The 19,564-nt window shown below is 44.2% G+C and overlaps 1 protein-coding gene and 1 long non-coding RNA gene across 4 annotated transcripts in view; both read right to left on the bottom strand.

The window, feature by feature from the left end:
- Window positions 1-5,246: 5,246 nt before the first annotated feature.
- LOC125431853 lies at window positions 5,247-9,031 on the bottom strand. The gene is made up of 2 exons (XR_007244345.1): window positions 8,966-9,031; window positions 5,247-5,825 (listed from the first exon to the last, which is right to left on the bottom strand). It is a non-coding gene; the product is annotated as an uncharacterized LOC125431853 (long non-coding RNA).
- A 6,775-nt stretch (window positions 9,032-15,806) lies between these two features.
- Window positions 15,807-19,564, bottom strand: part of SH3BGR (SH3 domain binding glutamate rich protein) — a 34,036-nt gene continuing 30,278 nt past the window's right edge. For all 3 annotated transcript variants that reach the window (XM_048495023.1, XM_048495022.1, XM_048495024.1), the window contains exon 7: window positions 15,807-19,142. The gene's annotated coding sequence lies outside the window, so the exon portion shown is untranslated. The remainder of the gene's footprint in view (window positions 19,143-19,564) is intronic.

Below are 19,564 nucleotides of genomic sequence, written 5' to 3'. Positions count from 1 at the left end.
CTTCTAGATCCAGATTTAAGTTTATAGTTCTGATTCATTAATTATTTTCCCAAATAGTCTCAGAGGAATAGTTCTCTTTGAAGGTAACTTGAATTACATACAAGACAAAAACATTCAACAAAGACCCAAGATACTTCATAGTCACATCCAGCCTGGTATACATACTGCCAATATTAGCTTCCAGAATATAATGTATTATTATTCCTTAAATAGCAAACTTCTATACTTCAATCAGTAGAGGATACCAGGTTAAGTAGATCAAACTCAAGGTTAGATGTGAACTGAGATGCAACAGTTCTTAAATATATTTTCATCAATATATTTCACATTAAGGAGGCTTAAGGAAAGTTCACTATTAAAACCTAGCAGCAACAGAGAAAGGTAATAGCAACCAAAAATATCATAACTGTATTAAAGGAAGAATAATTGGATATAAAGTTGAACAGTAATGTATTGACAATGTTCATTTAGGTTTTCTTCACTTCAGTTGCTTGTGGCTATTATAGTTCAAAAAGAAAACCACAGTGATTTTACCCTGGAACAATGAATTTTTAAAAAATCAAATATACAGAGAAGGAAAAAAACTTGTTTTGTATCTCTGGGCCCTGAGCAGTATGAAATTGTGCAGTCTCAGATCAACAACTTAATGCAAGGGGAATTTCATCTGTAATTTGTAATTATGGCTTTAAATAACCTACTAATTAATTTGGGTAAAGCTAGCAGCATTGCTTGCAACAATATCACGTCTTTAAAAAGATGTCTCTCCTGTTGCCTTTCAAAAGACAGAATCTGTGCAGATCTGTTTGTAATTGTGTAGAGTTTCAAAATTCTGCTTTAAATCAATATCTATATTAAAAATGAATTAATGAGATGCCAGTTTGATCCTGAGAATCACTTCAGATTTCATCACAGATTGGGGAAGGTGTGCCATTACTTGTGTTTACCTGCAAGCCATGTAATATTCAAACCGTAGTTATATGAAATAAATCTTCTCCACAGTCAGATACTGAAATGACTCCTAAGGGCCAAACAAGTGTGACTGCTGATCAGACCTGTATGACTGTGGGAATATACATTAGGTTATCAGGCAAGTCATGGTTTTTGCATTAATTATTCCCATCAATTATGTGATATCCAATTTAACCCTGGGAAACAGCAATTGCTATGCCAATGCAACAATATACCAGCTCATGACCATGCAGGGATTCTTTCTTGTGGATTTTGGGCAAACACTCCACTATAAAGTATTTGGGTCAGCATATAAAAAATGCAGTCCAAGCCCTTTCCTTGCACAAAGTGCATTTACTTCTTAGCCATAAAGAACAACAATTATTAAATGAAAGTTTTCTATTATTGAATACATTAATTGATTGCCCATTCTGACCCCTCATTTCTTGGACTTGTTATTTTTGTTCTTTTTTTAACACGGGACATTCCTTTGGAATATAGTTTTGCTTCTATTTGTTTTCCCACCATTCTCAGTTATGCCTTTATCTGAAGCAAGCATGCTTGATTAGCTTGGTAACCATGGATACTACTTGGTTGTAAGTGAAGTCTTGACTTTTCTCAAACTGAAGGGCTTCTTTCCTTAATCTGTTCAACAAAAGCTTTTCTATTCTGAAGGGGTCACAGAAACAAGGCTGATTGTAATAGTAGCACTGGTACATTGTGAGCCTGAGAACTACAGGAAATTTCAAGAGTTGGCATATTTAATTTGCTTTAGCAAGAAACATTAGTTGAATTAGTTGAACAAACAGAGCATGTTTTAAATTCATTAAATTTATGTAATGCCCACCTACAAATAGGTCTCACCATTGGTTTCTGACTCATTCTAGAGCAAAAATGTATTGAAATGGGCCCAATCGATCTGTTATATCCAGACAATAGACGGATGCTGTTACACTCCCCATTGGGTCTAGGTAACCAGGAACTCTGCTACACTTGGCTGGTATTTCAGCTGTGTCCATTTCTTGAAGGAGGAAACACAATTACTTGAAATCTGGTGACATTCAGATTAGATTATCATAATTTGTTTTTCTGTGGGGCTGCCTTTGAAGCATATTCAGAAACTGATCCTGGGTATGACGACCACTGTATTAATGGATGAAATGGCTACCAGAAAGTTAATTTGGAGAAACTGCATGCTATCTTGATTCCTGGTTAATTTTGCATTCAACTTAAAAAGCTGATGTTGGCCTTTATAGTCCAAAATTGTCTGGGATGAAGCTACTTCAGAGACCATTTTCTCCTGTATAAATCTGAACATTAAAATGATCTTCAAAAACACTGTGATATTGCTTAAGCTAGGGGATTTTTATAGTGGCACAAAAGTTACGGAACTCCCAACTGATAGAAATTTCTCAGTTTCCTCTTCACTGCCTGGTTAAGACTACGTTGTTAGTTGCTACTGCTTGTCTGCTGTGTGGTCAATATGGATTTTATTATATTTTATACATTTTTATTATCAGTGACTTATGGATCTAGTATCAGTAGGCCTTGATGGGGTCACCAGGCATGGCCCACAACCAGCAAGAGTCTGAAAGGAGAAGAGATATGGGAGGTGGGCTTGACACTGGGTGATAGTGTGATACCTTAGGGACCGTCTGGCCCCATATGTCCCACGTCGGTCTCTGCGTTCGGCAGAGGCCAACCTACTGGAGATCCCTGCCCCCTCTATGATGCGGCTGGCCTCCACCAGGGCCAGGGCTTTTACGGCCCTGGCCCCTGCCTGGTGGAATGCTCTTCCTCCAGCTGTCCGGGCCCTGCGGGACCTACAAGAGTTCCGCAGGGCCTGTAAGACTGAGTTATTCCGCCGGGCTTTTGGGGAGGCCGGCTGCTGATAGGTGCCCATTAATAACAACTAAGACCCGCTGTTCCCCCCCTCTTAGGGAAGCGGGGGAGCTAATAGCTGTACGCCATCTGTTTAATTGTTTTAACTGTTTTAAATTAGGAGCGTTGCTTTTAACTATTATGAAGTTTTAGTATTTTATTTTGTTATTCACTTGCTGTACTATGATGTGAACCGCCCTGAGCCCCCTGGGGGAGGGCGGTATAAAAGTGAAACAAATAAATAAATAAAATAAATAAATAAATGTCATGTCATTTCTGTTTAGAAATCATTGGAAACTCTATGGAAAAACTGTAGAGGTTCTAGTCCAGGGGTCTGCAACCCGTGACTCCGGAGCCACATGCGGCTCTTTCATCCTTATATTGCAGCTCCACGTGCCCTGGAGGTCGGAGGCTAGCGTGGGCTTGTCCCTCCAGCCCTTCAGAGCAGCGTTGGAAGAAAAGGTGAGTGCAGGGGCTGAACCGGAGGCGGCTCCGTGAGTGAGGGTGCTGCTTTTCACATCCCCTCCACTCACCTCTCCTTCTAGCGCTGCCCTGGAGGGTTGGACGAACGTGCCCACACTGCCCTCCAACCCCTGGAGGTTGGAGGGTAGCTTGGGCCTATCCCTCCAGAGCAGCCCCCATCCCCCCTGCCATCCCTGCAGCCGCCATCCCCCCTCTGCACCACGGAGCAGGCAGCTGCCTGCTCTGTCGGTCAGAGGGGGTTTCCCTGCCTGGCACTGCTGCCTCCCACAGTGCAAGAGGTGGAGGCACCGGGCAGGCTGCAGACGCCATCCCCCCTCTCCCCAATGGAGCCCCATGCCTGCTCTGTTGGGCAAAGGGGGTTTCCCTGCCCGGCGCTGCTGCCTCCCGCAGCATGAGAGGTGGTGGCACCAGGCAGGCCGCAGACACCATCCCCCCCGCAGACACCACCATCGGGCAGAGGGGGTTTCCCTGCCTGGCGTTTCTGCCTCCCAGCGCTGGAAGGAAAGGTGAGTGGAGGGACCGAACCGGAGGCGACTCTGTGCGGAGCCACTTCTCCGGCTCAGTAGATCTTCGGGGCTGTGGAAAACAGGTCCAAATGGCTCTTTGGGTGGTAAAGGTTGCCTACCCCTGTTCTAGTGATTCCTACAGTAACTGGCATGACTTCTGCATGTCCTCTAGAAGTGATGCCACAACATTGTCCAAAGGTGATTTATTTTTATTATTTTCCCTCCACTGGCTGCAGGAAAAGGGCCAGGAAAGGAGAGTCAAGACAGGCATCCCCTGTCCCTGGTGGGAAACTAATAGCCCAAGAAGTGCAGGATAGATGTTTCAAAATAAATTGGAACTAGGTCACATAGAAATAGGTAATATAGAAATGTAGCAGTAGTTGCTTCCCTAAATAATGGTCTGTGTAACATGCTTAATTTTTATTGGTCCAAAATAAAAATTAAAACTCGAAAGTTATATCTGAATTCTTTTTGAATCAACTTCCCACTCTATTATGTTACATGGATTTTCTTTCTTTTTTTCTTTTATTAAAGCAAGGACTCAAACAGGGGACTTGTGAAGACTCATGGAGAGAGTAGTTCCAGTCCCTTCCCTGTGTCTTCTCTGCTTCTCTCGTCAAGCTTGTCCCTATTTTTCCCACTTTTGCTTCTAATTCCTTTCTCTCCACTTGTTCTGGCTTGCTCCTCTCTACCACCACTCTCACTTGGCTTAGTTTCTGCATTGTTCTGTGATCTAATCTTGCTCCACTTATTTCCCTGTATCAAAGCTGACCTGCCTTGGTCCAGTCACATAACAAAGCTTAAACTAGGTTCAGAAGACTCTTCAGTACACACATGATGACACAACAGAAGGTTTTATTGAAGAAATTGTTAAAAACATTTTTAAAGCATAAAACATAGTTCCAATGGCAATTCAAATGCACAGAAAATAACAAAGCTATTTGGTTACATAACTCACTCAGTTCTATTGTGAAGATGTTGGCTTCTCATAACTTAAACAAGATGTTCCAGAGCAGGTATCATCATAGTCTATAGGCAACGTGGGTGGGGTAAGGGAAAGAAAACAATAAAATGCAAAAGGAAAGGTGTGCCATCTTCTCATAGCAGGAAATGCCATCCTGACCTTGGTCAAATTGTCATAAAGCTGTCTCTGGGGAACAGATGTATGGAGCCATATGGTGCCCAGAGGCAACCCCCCCTCCAGGTGCCTCCCTTCCCGCACAGAGCCCTGCTTACTCGTGAGTAATAAGCCCACTTACTCGCATGTCAAGCTCCAGCCGGGGTGGACTGCTGGGCTGGGAAGAGGGACTGGGGCCCACTCACAAGTTAGCAGGGCTTACTCGCAAATAATCAATTACTTTTTAAAGTGCTTACTCATGAGTAAGAGACAGGACCAGTGTAAGGAATCAGCAAAGTCCAGGCCAACAGTAACCTTAATAGTTCTTTATTGATCTGGCAATCATGATCTTCTACAGACAATGCGAATTCTAACCAGACTCTCCCAAACAGCCGCTTTTTACGGGCTGAGTTTTCCCGCGAAAACCCCAACATAAACAAACCTTCTTTCCCACCTTACTATTCCCAGGAGCAAGTTCACACAGGACAGTAGCAAGCAAGTAAGCGGCAAGGCTAAGCAAGAGATAACGATAGCTCCGGGCAAGACGCCCAGAACCAAGAATGTAGTGCCAAGGTTGAAGCAAGCTCCAAGCTCCGAAACAACCTTACACTCTGCCTCTCCAAAAAGAGCCCCTCCCCCCCGGCTTGTGAGAAAAAGCCTTGTGAAAAGCAGCAATGAGCTCAGGAGCCAATACATGTTCAGAATACACCCATTGATTATGGCCTGAAGGATACCCCACCCAAGACACCAAATATTGCAATCGTTTGCGAAGCAAGCGAGAGTCCAGAACAGCGTCGATTTTGTAGTGTTTGTGACCATCAATCGTGACTGGTGGGGGCTTCTCCGGAGGACCGTGCCAGGCATCTGAATCTGGAGCCCGTTTGAGCAAACTAGAATGAAAAACAAGATGAATATTACTTAGTGAGTTAGGTAGTTCAAGTCGGGCAGTAACGTTGTTGATTACTTGCTTGATCCAAAATGGCCCTATAAATTTCTTGCCAAGTTTTGAATATCGATGAACATCCCTAAGGTTTTTAGTGGAAAGATAGACCCACTCTCCCACCTGCAAGGAAAATCAGAACGATGCCGATCGGCTTGCAATTCTGAGACTCTTGTGCATGAGTGAGAGCAGTAGTTACAGAGTTCCAACCTTCTGCCAGTGTTTGAATCCAAGTGTTAAACTCCGGTGGTTGGAGAGGCTGATCAGTGAGGAGGGGAAATGGGGAGAAGGATTGCCCCGTAACCACCTCAAAAGGAGATTTGCCAGTACTGCTGTGCACTGTGTTATTATAAGTGTACTCAGAAAATGGCAGCAACTCGACCCAGTTATCTTGGTGATAGTTAGTATAGCAACGTAAATATTGCTCCAATGTTCTGTTGGTCCGTTCCGACTGACCGTCGCTTTGCACGTGGTACGGGGCTGCGACCGCCGGGGTGGTCCCTAACAGGTTCAAAAATGCTTTCCAAAATTTAGACATGAACTGCGGTCCGCGGTCCGAAATTACTTTGCACGGGGCGGAGTGCAGACGATAGATATGTTGAAGGAACAACTTGGCTAGCTTAGGAGCAGACGGGATGGTGGGGCAAGGAACACAATGCGCCTGTTTGGAAAATAAATCAACCACCACCCATAACACTGTATTGCCATGACTCTCAGGGAGATCTGTAATAAAATCCATGGAGATAACCTGCCAAGGGTGGGAGGCAATCTGAATCGGTTGTAGCAACCCGACTTGCCGATGAGGGGTTTTGCTTCAGCACATACAGGGCAGCCTTTCACATATGCCTCAATGTCTTTGCGCATGGTGCGCCACCAAAATTGCCGGCGTAATAGATGAAGGGTCTTCAGAAAACCGAAGTGTCCTGCCTGCTTGGCATCATGGCCAGCCAGCAACACCTCCTTGCGGAGCGAGGGCGGTATGTACCAACACTCCCCCCTTCGCCAAACACCATCCTTGATACAGAGCAAGGTGTCAGCATCTTCTGGAGAAACGGGCTGACATCCCGGCTCCTGTAAGCGTTGCAAAAAGGGCGTAACAATGTCAGGGCCGGAGGGAAGAGCAACGGGGGTTGGCTCGGCCTTTGCTTGGGATCTGGTTACCGCCAACCCCAATTGTGATGGCGATAACACGGTGTGTGGTACACCAAGCCTTTAGGAAGGCGGGAGAGCGCATCAGCCAACTTGTTGCTGTTACCCGGGAAAAAATGGACAGTAAAACTGAACCTAGAGAAGAAATGCGCCCATCTAAGTTGCTTAGCGGACATCTTGGTTGGTGTGGATAAGGCCGCTAAGTTTTTATGGTCAGACCAGACTTGGAATGGATGAGTCGCCCCCTCCAACCAATGTCTCCAAGTACTCAAGGCTTCCTTAATTGCAGCAGTTTCTTTATTGCCCACAGTCCAATTCAATTCCGGACCGGACAGTTTTTTGGATAAATAAGTACACGGTGTGAGTTTATTATCTGTATTTTTATGCAACAGGGCAGCTCCCAGTGCTTTATCCGAAGCATCCACATGCACCACGAAGGGAAGGGTAGGATCGGGGTGTTTTAAAATTGGCTTGGTGGTGAAAGCTGCCTTGAGCTGCTGAAAAGAGAGCTGACAGGAGGGAGACCAGTGGAGGGGGGCCCCTGGCTTTGTAGCCAATGGACCTCAACCCTTGGTGCGGAGGAGATCCGTGAGAGGCAACGCCAGCTCCGCAAATTGGGGAATAAAGTCACGGTAGAAATTAGCAAAACCTAAGAAGGATTGCAGTTCCCTACGGGTAATGGGAACTGGCCAGTTCACTACAGCTGAGACTTTATTTGAATCCATTTCCAGACCCTCAGTGGAGATTGGGTACCCCAAATAATCCATTTTGTGTTGATGGAAGGCACATTTGGAAAGTTTAACAAACAGGGAGTTATCGAGGAGACGTAATACAGTTCTAACCAGACCAATGTGTTCCTCCTCCGATTGAGAGTATACGAGAACATCGTCCAAATACACTACTACTCTTTTAAACAATAAATCTTGCAGCACATCATTAATTAGAGACATGAAAGCCCCCGGGGCTCCATTTTATCCGAATGGCATTACAAGATACTCATATTGGCCAAATTTAGTGTTAAATGCAGTGAGATGTTCGAATCCCTTGATAATAGGCTTCTCGCAAATCAAGTTTTGTAAAAACACGCCCAGAGCCCAGAGCATCCAGAAGATCCTTGATAAGGGGTAGGAGGTATTTGTTGGATACCTATAATCAGTACATAAACGTACCCCTATAATCAGTACATAAACGTAAAGAACCATCTTTCTTCTTCACAAACAACACTGGAGCTGCATAGGTACTCTTGGTAGCCCTCCAAATGAACCCACGAGCCAGATTTTTGTCTAAAAAGGCTCGCAGTTCTTTCTCCTTGGAGGGGCTCATTTGATAAATTCTTCCCTTGGGCAGCTTAGCCCCCGGAACAAGGGTGATTTTACAGTCAGTGTCTCTATGGGGTGGCAATTGATCACACTCCCCTTCCTCGAATACTTTGGATAAATCCCAATAGTCTTTCGGAACCCCAGACAACTTGGGGAGGGGGGGTGCCACCTCAAGCACTGACAAGGCAAGTGGTTCGATCGGAGGTTCACCTTCATGCATATGGTCCCCACAGGACGGATCAGTAAAACGGACTATGCGTTCACTCCATTTGATGGTGGGTTCGTGGGTCTCCAGCCATGACATTCCTAAAACTATGGGATGTTGGGCCACCGGAGCTAAAATGAAACTGCGTCTTTCCCAGTGCTCAGCACAACGGAGGAGCACCAGTTTGGTCTTGAAACGGGAAGGACCTTCCCCCCCTAAGGGGCTCCCGTCCATCTGAGTGAACGGTATGGGCTTGGCAAGTAGCACCTTGTTTAGTCCCAATTGGTCAGCCACTTGGGGCCGCATGAGACAATGAGAACATCCCGAGTCTATGAGGGCCCGAGCTAAAATACGTGTATTCTTGGCCGGGTTAGCCAGGGTAGTCATTAAAGTAATAGGGGCGCCACCCTCACTCACCGCCTCTGGAGCAGGATTGGTGTCCTCAGGAGGAGCAGAAGAAAAGCCAACAGCATCTGTGGAATCCTCTTCGACTTCCATGTCCTCTTGATCATCTTCCAGGAGTGACTGTGAGGATCCTTGGGAGGGTTTACTCCCCGTTTTGCGCGGAGGTTTGGCGGCAGGCTTGCGCACTGGGCCCGAGCTAGTTGTCTTGGGTTTCTTTGGGCAGTTGGCAGCCATGTGGCCGGATTCTCCGCAATATAAACAGAGACCCAAACAGCGGCGGCGTTCCGAGGTAGTTTTGGAGGACGTCCCGCTAGCTGGTTTCTTGCTAGGAGTTCTGGACGGCTTGGATGGTTGAATCTTCCTTTAGAGAGAACAAGACGGGTGGAGATCATGCCACCGACTTCAATCCATTCAGCCACCGTACACGGTTCTTGGTGTAAGACAGCCCACTTATGGATTTCGGGATCAACACCCTCGAAGAAATATTCGCATTTCATTCAGTCGGGCCAATCTGGAATTTTGCTGGCAGCCGCTCAGAACTGAAGCGCAAAATCCGTGAACGGACGGTTACCTTGCTTGATGGTTTTGAGAGTTTTCTTGGCTTTGTCAACCGCATCTCTATCTTCTAAGCGAACTCGAAGCCCTTGAAGCAGCTCAGCCACAGAATTCAACTCATCAGCCTCCTGTTCAAACAACTCAACGAACCATTCGGCAGCCTCGCTGTCAAGCACAGAACCAGTGTCCCTCACTTTCTCCCTCTCAGAGTGGTAAAGGTCGTCAAAATCCTGCATGTGGGCATCCAGTTGAAGGATGAAGTAAGGCAATTTGGAAGCAGTACCATCAAAGCGAGCTGGGATGCGCGGTCTTGGGTATGCTTGGCCAAGAAATGGAGGCGCTGGTAGGGCAGGAGCAGGTGCCGGAACTTGAACCGGTGGTGCAAGTAAAGCTGGAGCAGGGGGTTGCCTAGGCACCGCTGGTTGGCGACAGGGTCCAGCCTGGGTGGCCGTCGGCATTTGTAAGGGAGCGGACCTTTCCGTCAGCGGAACCCAACGAGGCTCCACCGCCACCTGCCTCTCCTGAGCTTCGAACGCAAGGAGTTCCCTCTCCCTACGAGCGAGCAATTCACGTTGCCGAGTGACTTCCTCGCGATCCCGCAGGAGCCGTTGCTGTTTCGCTCGTTGCACCGCAGCATCAACCTCCCCTTGGTCACGCAGAGCTTTGAGAGTTAGTTTTTCCCGTGACAAGTCATGTCTGGACTGCTCAGCGAACAGGCGTAACTCCCTCTCCTGTTTCTCTTGATCCTGGTGAAGTTGAAGGTGGAGCGCTTCTTTCTCCCTCTCCAATTCCTCGTGAAAACGTACCCGCTGTTGAAGTCGCTCTTTAAGAAGAGCTTCGCGTGCCTGCTGACATTCTCTTTTAATCTTTTCGAGGCTTTCATGCTGCGCATGGAGGAGGTATGGATCGGGATCACCATGGGGCAACCCCAGATCGTCACGACCAGGGGAGGTAGCTGCAGGAAGGACAGGCGGCTCCTCGGGTTCCTCGTCTGCAGAGGACTCGGTCGGTTCCTCAGGATCTTCATCCCCGAGGTCGTCCGCGAACGACAGTTTGAGACGTGATCTAGGCCGCGGTTCAGCAACATCCCCCTCTGCAATAGGAACTGCTGCGACCATGTCCCCGGGTTGAGGCATTTCGAAACCCAAAGACTCCTGCAGCGGAACCTCTCGGGTAGCAACTTTAGGCCTCGCTCCGGTGCTCTGCCAATGTTCAGCAGGAGGGGGGTCCTCCAGATAACGGTCCAAGAATCGTTCCAACGATTCACAAGCGGTCCCGTGGATAGTTGATAGTCCAATTTCCTCCGTAACCTTATGCATAACAGGTTTGTAATCCACACGTTGTCGGGTGGTGATATGCTTCTCGGGAGGGGCGCGATCCATCGACACCCCTCCACCAAGATCCATGATTTCCCGTCTCACACCGAGGCATTTGAAGGAGACAGTGCGACGGGCCACGAGGGTGGCTTGGTCAACTTGCTCTTGAAGTTGAAGGAAAGCCATACTACCACTCAGTGAGGTCTGGAAAGGGCAACCAGGGAGATAGACTCCGTGGACTCCCTCGGAAAGGTGGATGCAGGGCGAGACGAGTCAGAGCCCTCTTTGGGGGCTACCGGCTCGTCTTCGTATTCTAAATTCATCGGTCCCTTGAATCCCAACTTCTGCATGTCCGAGACACCAGAGTTCAATCAGGAAGAATTAGTCCAGAGAAATAGTGAGAATTCGCAGAATGTAAGGAATCAGCAAAGTCCAGGCCAACGGTAACCTTAATAGTTCTTTATTGATCGGCAATCATGATCTTCTACAGACAATGCGAATTCTAACCAGACTCTCCCAAACAGCCGCTTTTTACGGGCTGAGTTTTCCCGCGAAAACCCCAACATAAACAAACCTTCTTTCCCACCTTACTATTCCCAGGAGCAAGTTCACACAGGACAGTAGCAAGCAAGTAAGTGGCAAGGCTAAGCAAGAGATAACGATAGCTCCGGGCAAGACGCCCAGAACCAAGAATGTAGTGCCAAGGTTGAAGCAAGCTCCTAGCTAACCGAAACAACCTTACAACCAGCCCCTCTACCCGGCCCAGCAACTGCAGTGTGACTTTCTCTCATGTTCCAGCTGGGCCAGGAAGAGCGGCTGAAGCCCAACTTGAAAGTAAGCGGGGTTTACTCATGAGTAAATGCTTACTTTTGAAAGCACTTACTCACAAGTAAGAACCAGGGCCAGCCCCTCTTCCCGACCCAGCAGGCGGGTATGGTTTTCTCACAGGAGCCCAATCTCGTGAGGAAGTTGGGCTTACTAGGGAGTAAGTGCTTTTTAAAAGTGCTTACTCATGAGTAAGAGCTCAGTCAGCCCCTCTTCCTTGCCCAGCAGCCACAGTGCAAGAAAAACTCTCTCAGGGAAAGTGGCTGCTGGGCCAGAAGGCATTTGGTCACGTGGGGGTGATTTTGCACCCCCATGTGACCAGATTAGTTACGCCCGGAGACATGGGTAATCCCATGTCCCTGGGCGAATATGCCACTGCTGAGGAACATTCTGGATGTGAGCAGATTGCCTCCTCTCCTACCAGAATCAGCTGGAATGGGTGAGTTAATTACCGGGCATGGGAGATTACTTAACTAGCATCTATCTGGAGGGACAGCAGCACACCTAACAGACCAAAGAATTTCCTCTGAAGATGGCTTCTCCCTATGCTACATCTATTTTTCTAATTTTTTAATGCTATATCAGATAAATTAAGAGGTTTTTTAGTTAGGTATATGATTTATTTGTTATGAAATGATGTTTATTGTGGGCTTAGATTGCTGTGGTATTTGTAGGTAGGATATTGTTATGTTGTATTGTCATTGTTACTGTATTATTGTTATCTTATTATGAAATGTTATGCTATTGTTGTTATGTAACTATCATATCATGTCGTTGTTGTTATGAAATGTTATATTAATATTGTTGATGCTGTTATAAGTTGATTAATGTGTTATTAGCTGTTAACCTGATAGTATTATTGATTATTATTGAATTCCTGGTTTGTGGGGCTAGTGAAATTGGTATTGTTATTATGTTCAGACCTACTGTACTGTATTATTATGTTATTGTTTTTTTATTATGTTGTGCACCGCCCTGAGCCCTCTGGGGGGAGGCTGGTATATAAATTAAATATCTAATCTAAACAACTTTACAGCTCAACAACATCAAATATTTGAGGAACTTAGTAAGCATATGAACATCACTGTAGACAAAGTGGGCACAGAGGTCATAATGGACACTACAGATTATTTACAAGAGGTTAATAAACAAGTTGCAGACAGAAAATGCAACACCAGACATATCCAGACTCATAGTGATAGTGGTGGAGGAAGCCCTGTTAATGGGAGATATTGATCAATCTCTGGAAAAGTTCTTGATCAATGAGAACCCTAGGGTATCACTCTTTTATTGCCTCCCAAAGATGCATAAAGGACACTCTCCTCCTGGACAACCTGTAGGATCTGGCATAGTTTATTTCTGAGACTCTTTCACAGGCCATTCTATGTTAAAGATTATATGGATTTTATTTTACAGATAACTTTTAATGGCATAGTACAAAGATTGAAAATGAAATACAAAAATTAAAAGACAAAGTACAAAGCAAAGTTAAGATCATTTGTTTATGACCGTGCATAAAAACCTGGCCGTTTGCAGTAGAGCAGCATTTCCCAAACTATTTTTTCCATGGCCCGGTTATTTTAATACCTCTCCTCCGTGGCCCACTAAAATGTTTATGGCCTATTTCTGGGTGATCAGCTAGCCAGGAAAGAGCCACAAAGCTGCTGTATCATACCGGCTGGTCTGGCTCCACGTGGGTGGTGCCCTCCAAGCAACGACGGGGTGGGGTGGTTGGCCTTATTTCATTCCTTAAGAAATAAGCAAAAGCAAATAAATTTATCTGAAGTCCAAGTTTGTTATATTACGAACTACACAAAGTAACTCTTTTGTACGCTGTTACAGTTTATTGGTTTCAGGTTCCAAGTTCAAGCAGGACAGTAAAAAATCTCTACTGATGTAAATACATGCACATATAGAGAGAGCTTCAGCACATACAGTGTGAGATCTTAGTTCAACAGTTTGATTGCCGCAGATAGAATGTTCACTCCTGAATATTTCTGCCAGTATTCAGTCGTGCAAATAATTTCAAAATATCGTTGGAATGTAACAGTTAGATCAATGGTCGCAGCTGAGTCACATTGACCTTCAGCGAACGAACTTAATCAGCTACTGCCTGGGAAGGCTAAAGAAAACCAAAAACAAAGTTTTAATATGAGAACCAAACTTTTCAAACATGGCTACTGTTAGGCCAAGTTAGGCCTTTCTCTACAGTACTACTGGATAAAAATCCAACATGGCTATGAAACTATCTGTTTGAGATCACTCTTTTCTGTTTTTCCCCAACCTAGGAGAGAAAAAATACAATAACCTGAACCATTTATCACTCAGAGACCAGTAGCCTGTCCCACCCATAGACTGGGAGTTACCTTTCCTTACCTTTTAATCTGTAGCTCATAGCTTGAAAGTCACTTGTGAATTCTGAGTGATTCTTTCAAAGAGCATTTCTTCTTTGCTTTCTTTAGCATCTGAATGACTCTTATGTACAATCAGATTATTCATTTAGTTTCACTTCACAATTCATTGGAAAAAGTTTCATATCATTTTTGTCTTCTCTGGCCTGCAAAGAATCTTTGAAGTACCATCTGCTTTCTTGAGGAAACATATGTTAACTTTAATGAATTTTTTTGTGTTGACAAGTCAATCAAGTTGTGAATGATTGCTAGGACTCTCAGTAGATGCCACCCATTTGTCTGCATTGGACATTTAATTCCATACCATAGGCCTTCTATCAATCGGCAGCAAACCTTAGCTGTGCATTGTAAAGTTTGATATGCCAACCACATAGTTCCAGAAAATAATAATGATAAAAAACTTTTGGGGGTAGCAGGGCACAAGCTCCTACTGGGATGTCCTTGTTGCTGGAGCTGCCCTAGTCACATCCAATAAGTATTCGTTCCTCCCAATCAACCCAGGGAGACAGTGCAATCCTGAGGAAGTTAGGAAAAGAAAGGATTTTCTTTTTTTTAACAGCATACCCATGAACCTTTGCTAAATATGCAAATTAATAATTATAATAATTATAATAATTAATGTGCATATTTAGCAAAGGCTCATGGATATGCTGTTAAAAAATTAAATTCATTTTTAGTTTTAGCTTTATATCCTGCCCAACCCAGAAGGGGTCAGGGCGGTCACAACATGTTAAACCTACATTACAGTTAAAAATCATAATTTTAAAAATGCTCGCCATAACTTAAAAGATAGCCCAAAGGCAGGACCATGCCTGCTAAAATATGACTTTTGTTAACACACAGAGTAGCCTGGGTATCTGAGGCACCTGTGTGTAGCCTGGGTATCTGAAGCACCTGTGTCCAGCCTGATAGGGGGTGTGACCTTACAAGGGGCATGGCAGGCAGGCTTGGATGCCATTTTGCCCTGGGCTCTATTTTCCCTTCCTATACCCGTGGGGAGTAAAAAATGACATCCTCTGAAAATAAGCCCTAATGCAACTTTTGGAGCAAAAATTAATATAAGACCCTGTCTAATTTTGGGGGAAATGTGCTGTGTTTACTGGTTAAGGGGTGATATGATAGCCATGTTTAAATATTTGAAGGGATGTCATGTAGAAGTGGGGGCAAGTTTGTTTTCTGCTGCATCAGAGACTAGGACAAGGAGTAATAGATTCAGAGCATAGGAAAAGAGATTCCACCTAAACATTCGGAAGAACTTACTGACAGTAAGGGCTTTTCAACAGTGGAATACACTTCCTTGGAGTGTGGTAGTCTTTCCTTCTTTGGAGGTTTTTATACTGGCTGGATGGTCATCTGTCAAGGGTGCTTTGATTGTGTATTCTTGCATGGCAGGGGGTTTGACTTGATGGCCCTTGTGGTCTCTTCCAACTTTAGGATTCTATGATCTAAAGGTTGCTTGCTTCCTTCAACAACACCAGCCTTTCTCCCTTGCTGCTTTATGCCTCCTAGAAACACCCAGAAGTGACATTACCTCTTTCATTTCCTTCAAAGCCAACTTTTTCCATGAAGCCTTTTGCACTATTCCCTACTGAACCTAAGTCTACAATGTAATGAATGCATATTCTTCCCGCATTTTTCATTCCCTCATTCCCAGTGACAAAGTTTATATTGTAAGCTACTTGGTCAAAGACCTATTTTCCTGCAATCAGTGTAGTATAATGTACATTGAGATACTATACACTAATATAGTTATATAGTAAGTAATTTATTGCATGCTAAGCATGTTTGCTTTCAATTTCAAATGTACACCTTTGTTATGCATCTCTAACAGGGACATCAAACTTCACCCAATGTTCATCCTGCAGTATTTTGTGCCTCCATTTTTTCTTCTAAATCGTCCATTCGCTCTGATTGCAATTTCTGTACAGTATCACTATAACTGGCCGCTCCTGGAGAGTATGACGCGATAAGTGAAACACCTGCTCTTCCCCATTTCCCTTTAGTTTTATTTTTTTTAATGGAGAAGTATCCCACTAGCTCATTGTGCAACATGAAAGTCTTTTTTTAAAAAAATATGGAAATGGCAGACCCTGCTGGAGCACTGGGATAGCAAGAGTACTTTCTCCTATTGTCTCATTGCTCCATCATTTTATTGGTTTATATTTACTTTTGTTAAAAACTTGTTGTCAATCTTGGCCAAAGAACAATGCAGCTCATGACATGGGCCCAAGGCCACTCTGGATTTCTGCACAGTCACAAATAGAATAGCCACAAATAGCAGAATACCTTTAAAGCTGAGAGTACATTCAAAGGTAGTAGTTGATATTCTGCTGCCCCAAGAAGGAACCTGAACATCCATCTGGGCTCATCCAAGTCTTTATGCCTGCCTAATGTAGATTTTTGGATCCTACTTTCAGTATTCAGTGTTATACACATTCTTTAGGGCTTTGCACTCCCTGTCTTCTGTAAGAGGGAACTCTTCACACTACTAGCAGATCGAAAGCTAGATCAGAGTGTAACAAATATATATATATATATATTTGGAGGCTGGAGCGCTCCCATGCAAGGGAGGGGGAGGGGGCCCAGCACCTGGACATGGCCAGGATAATTCACTGTAGTAAATGGAAAGGAGTACTTTTTAGACACCAACACTATCAATGCAGGTGATTTTGAAAGATTATTTTAATTGAAATGAGGGTGCAATAAGTAAACAATTTCTTGAAAAGATGGGGGAAATGAGGATGGCAATAAGTAAACTATTTCCTGAAAACTGGGGAAGCTGACTGTTATCATCAATTGGGCAGCCCCATCAACAGCCTGAGGAGCTGGGATGCGGTGCCACTACTGTGCTGCCCAGCTGTCTCCAGAGGGTTTTCAGGTGGCATAGAAAGGCAGGAAAAACAAAAAAAACCTTCCCAGCCACCCAAAAGCCCTCCATGGGACCGAATGGACTTATGCCACTCTTTTGGTGGCTTACGTCAAGCACAGCTGTGACATCCAGGCACAAAAGGTTGGGTCCACACCTTGGAACACCCTGCCCCCCCCCCTCCCCAAGCCTCCAATGGGACACCAACATAGCCTGGAACAACCCACCGCTGAGTCGGGAACTGTGGTGTCCACCCCACCAGCACATTTGTCATTGAACCTCCACCCCACAACTTTGGATGGGGCTTTTAATGAGATAAGATTGTTTCTGGGAGATGGGAAATGATGACTGTGAGCCCAAACATTTTTTGTGAGCAACTGAGAGCATGAACGTTCAGCTCCAATTTGGCAGCTGAAGGATAGAACATTACCTGTATTGGATAGTATTAAAGTTTTGGCCACCAGAAGAAACTACAAAGCTTACTAGGAATAATTTCAAATGTTTACATTGTTAAGGTCCTAGAAGCATACATCATGTGATTGTCTTTGAATATTCCTTTGTCCCTATGAAAATAAATAGAAACAGGCAAATGGATTAAAAAAATTGCTTTTAAATACACTTAAATCACCAGCAGCTGCTATACCATACATAAGCACTGGCAGGAATATTCAAATAATATGTAGCACAGTTGTTAAGGATGTGAAGTCAGCTTGCCCCATTTGCTGTTTTCTGCAGCCAGGAACTCATCTCCAAAGGGACCTAATGTGTATAACAAGAGAGATAAAACACTTGACCTACAGTCAAGAGATAAAGTTCTTGTTCTTAAAATCACTGGGAAAAAAGTATTCATCCCAAATTGTAGGCTTTATCTACAATTCTGGTCTTATTTGAGCTGGTTAGATTCTGTGCTGCCAACTGTATAACTAAATCAATCCTTTCCCTGTTACGGACAGCAGTATGCTATTATTTCCATTACTAGAAAGGTCTGCATTGGCAGTCAATTGTAAAACCTGCAATCTGTGAGCTACCAGGATTCCCAGTGGTTAGAACAGAAAAGCCTACTCACTGGAGACAGAGATCTAGAATCTTACTCCCAAATATAAATCAAGCATATGTAATTCAGTTAAATAAATCTGTGCAATTAGGACAGGATCAAGGACCCCTTTAGCATATTTTTAGTACAATCCTAAACAGATTATACTCTTCTAAATCCATTGAAAATTATAACTGCTTAGGACTGCATGTGTATAATTGTAGTTTTTCTGTGAAAGTGCTTATGTGCTTCACAGTTGCGATAGGGAGAAACTTTCATTTGGCCACAATCCACTTATATTAGAGAAGTTTAATTCCTTTTAATGGTACCCTTTTGAAATTAATGGGCTTAGCCTATTGGATTCATGCTGGGCATCTATAAAAGTCATATATCTCCTGAAGTGGAGCATGAGTCTTTTATAAAACTGTTTTTTTTAAGGCATATCACTTTACAGTGAGAACTTCCTACAAAAGCAGTCTTGCTAGATGGTGGGAAATTCACAAGCAGGCATAAAGTCACTGTTGTCTGAAGTATTTTGCTGATGTCTTTTAGCAAGTATCTCAAGACCAGCAGTACCTTTTGCAAATTTCCACTTTGATAAACAGTGAAATCTGTGCAATGAAACTTAACATTGCACAAGACAAGTGTACAAAAAAGATGAGCAGGCATTCACAGAGAATTTTTCATCAGTGCAGCCTTTAAACAGATTATAAGCATACATTTAACTGTTGTGGTTTTATTAGTTATTGTAATCAATGCCTGTAGGGAACAAGCAGAGAAAACGTGTTTATTCCTATTGTTGCACATTAAAAATCATATCCGTTCCAAATTCCAGTTCAGATGTAAGCAGGCACACACATAGGGAGCTCCTTTGGCATTTCCAGTCAGCCTCACTGCCTAGTGTTGCCAGTTCAACCCCCGGGGGACACAAACATGGAGATTGAAACATTAGAACCTATATATTAAAATCAAAGCCACAATGTTCATTGGCCATCAAGTTTTGAAGATCTCAAGTTCTGCTTTATACCAAGCCAGAATACCAAATATATAAATTGTCCATGGGACAGTCTTAAGTGACATAGATGTCCATATACGACAGTGGAAAGAAAAGGCAACACATTCATGGAAGGAAAGGGATTTCTTTTTATCTTCACACGGTAGTGATGCCACAGGTCTCGGTTTCCTAGAAATAAGATTTAAAAGTTGCAGTCAGTATCAATTTAAGCACAGGACAGACTCAGCCCTAGACAATTTATTAAAAAAACAATGAGAAAGTGGAAGGACAGTCATGCTGTGGTTTAGGTAACAGCCCAATCCAAGGAGTTCCGCAGGGCCTGTAAGACTGAGCTGTTCCGCCGGGCTTTGTGGGGGGGTCAGCTGCTGAGGGTGTCCCTAGTCCCCTCCCCCCTTGTTCTCTGTTTATTATGTGGCCCATTTAGGGGGGGACCTTTTGGGGTTCCCCGAGGGGGGTCGGTTTTAGTTCTCGGATGCTGACTGTATCATTGTTATTGGTTTTAATAGGGAGACAGGGCTACTATTATATCTGTACTGGTTTTTAACTCTCCCTGTCTGCATATATTTATTTGTACACCGCCCTGAGCCCTC

The sequence above is a fragment of the Sphaerodactylus townsendi genome, linkage group LG04 (genome assembly GCF_021028975.2).
Source record: "Sphaerodactylus townsendi isolate TG3544 linkage group LG04, MPM_Stown_v2.3, whole genome shotgun sequence".
Taxonomy (NCBI): domain Eukaryota; kingdom Metazoa; phylum Chordata; class Lepidosauria; order Squamata; family Sphaerodactylidae; genus Sphaerodactylus; species Sphaerodactylus townsendi.
Note: the sequence above shows the minus strand (reverse complement) of the source record. Positions and strands in the feature narration are given on the sequence as shown.